This window comes from Montipora foliosa, chromosome 3, assembly GCF_036669935.1.
Source record: "Montipora foliosa isolate CH-2021 chromosome 3, ASM3666993v2, whole genome shotgun sequence".
In the NCBI taxonomy this organism is placed as follows: Eukaryota; Metazoa; Cnidaria; class Anthozoa; order Scleractinia; family Acroporidae; genus Montipora; species Montipora foliosa.
This window is the reverse complement of record NC_090871.1, coordinates 38,043,393-38,045,892: the sequence shown is the minus strand read 5'-3', so window position 1 is coordinate 38,045,892 and position 2,500 is coordinate 38,043,393. Positions and strand designations below refer to the sequence as shown.

General features: G+C 35.6%; 2 pseudogenes; one reads left to right on the top strand and one right to left on the bottom strand.

Annotated features, from left to right (window-relative positions):
- Positions 1-83, top strand: part of LOC137994214 (uncharacterized) — a 1,572-nt pseudogene extending 1,489 nt beyond the window's left edge.
- The window catches only part of LOC137995713 (uncharacterized), a 419,354-nt pseudogene that overhangs the window by 271,871 nt on the left and 144,983 nt on the right, over positions 1-2,500 (bottom strand).

Genomic DNA, 2,500 nt, shown 5'->3' with positions numbered 1-2,500 from the left:
GTGTCTATATCCCTCATGGATCTAATCAGTGCAAGTGTAAGAGAAAGAAAACTTGTCGCAGGTTTAGTTTAGACCAAGTTTAATGCACTAGAGAGTGTTACATGTACTTTCATTAGTGTTGGCATATTTCCTTGTGATACTTATGAATACAAGAAAAGATGTGACCTTGAATCTGTTTTTGTTGAAATTGTCCAACCAAATAATGAGAAAAATGTCATCTTGGGCTGTTTATACAACAAGTCCTTGCTAAAATTGGCTTTGAGAATAAATTATGTTTCCTTTTTGGTGACTTTAACATCAATATCCTTAATGCTGACTCACATGTCCCTACTAATGATTTCATTGATCTCATGTATTCCAATGGTTTCTATCCTCTTATCGCTAAGCCAACAAGGATCACGTCTCATTCAGCTACTTTGATCGATAACATCTCTCTCTTCTTTTGGTCTGACATTTCTGATCACTTACCTACATTTCAGACCACTAATTGTTCCCTTAAACCTAAAACTAAATCTTCAGTTTATCATAAACGTCTCATAACTACTGATAACATTCAAAAGCCAAACCTTGGTTTACCTCAGGGCTCCAAAACTCCTGTCGTAGGAAGTACGCTCTCTATAAACAATATTGTAATAATCCTACACCAGCTAACAAAGCTATATATACCAAATTCCCGTAACAAATACAACTATCTAATCAAACTATGTAGGAAAAAGTACTACCATGATAAATTGTCTTCTATAGGTTCACTAAAACAAACCTGGTCCTTAATTAAATCCGTCATCTCTTCTAAACATTCCAGTTATGGGCCTACTGCCATGAAGGACAACAGAGGTAACGCTGTTAACAACCCTCAATTCATTGCTAATAAGTTCAATGAATTCTTTAATAACGTTGGTCCTTCCCTTGCCACTAAAATTCCCCACTCCACAAATCATATTTGAGTGGTTCTTTTAGTGATAGTTTCTTTGCCTCACCTACTACCCCTGATGAAATTATCAATATAGTGTCCTCTCTGAAGAGTAGTAACAGTGAGGGAGTGGATGGTATTAATGTTAATGTGATTAGAGCATCTATTGATCTCTTGGCATCTCCCCTCTCAAATGTGCAATATCTCCTTCTCGACCGGCATTGAGCCTGATAAGCTTAAAATCAGCAAAGTACTACCCATATTCAAAAGTGAAGATGGCGCAAACTTCACTAATTATAGGCCTATCTCAATCTTACCTTGCTTCTGTAAAATCCTTGAGAGTGCCATGCACCGTCGTCTAATGGACTATCTCGCCAAACATAGCATACTCAATAATCATCAGTATGGAATACTGGAACTTACTGATAAAATATTTGATTCATTTGAGAAAAAGGAACTCACAATTGGCATATTCATTGATCTAAAGAAGGCATTTGATACCGTTAATCACTCCATCCTCTTAGATAAATTAAACTTCTATGGTATTCGAGGCACACCTTTTAACTGGATGCATAGCTATCTCCTCTCTCGTTCTCAATATGTTCAAATTGATTCCTGGAAATCTCCACTGTTTCCAATGAAATGTGGTGTTCCTCAGGGTTCTGTGTTAGGGCCACTTTTATTTCTTATATACATTAATGACATTTTTTCGTGCTCTAACTATCTCTCATTTATCCTTTTTGCAGACGACACTAATATTTTCTTTCAACACAAAAATATCTCTGAACTAACTAAAATTGTGAACCATGAACTTTCTTTTGTGGCTACCTGGTTCAAAGCTAACAAGCTAACTTTGCATCCCGACAAGACTAAATTTATTTTATTTCACCCTGCGAGAAAGAAAATAAATCTTGATGGTCTTTCTATTAGCATCGATAAGAATAGTATTAATAGAGTAGAACACACAAAATTCTTAGGTGTTATCATCCATCAAAACCTCTCATGGCAGGCTCATATAAAAGCGATTTCTTCCAAAATTGCCAAATCCACTGGGATTATTATCAAATCACGACAGTTTTTCTTTTCTAATACTCTTTGCACATTATACAACTCTTTAATACTCCCATATTATTTGGGCATCCACTTACTCGTCTCATTTACAACCTCTTTTCCGTCTCCAGAAGAAAGCTTTAAGAATCATTACTCACTCTCCACCACGTGCACATACTCACCCACTCTTTAACAAAATCAAAATACTAAACGTATTTAATATTTATAAGTACCAAGTTTCTTGCTTTGTTTTCCTTCACATGCAGCAGCTCTTGCCCTCTCCTCTTTCATCTCTTTTCGTTCTTAACTCTGATTGTCATCAATATCTCACCAGGCAAAAAGACAACTTACATCTTCACACTCACAAATATTCTTTTTCTCTTCGGGTACAGGGTCTCAAATTTGGAATGACATTCCTCTCTCACTTACTCTTTCTAGTTACAAACATAAACTGAGGGATTATTTTCAATCATTATAAGTTTAAACTAAGTTGAACGCAAATTCTTTTTTCTCCCTTCGAAATCTTTTTTTTTCACTTTT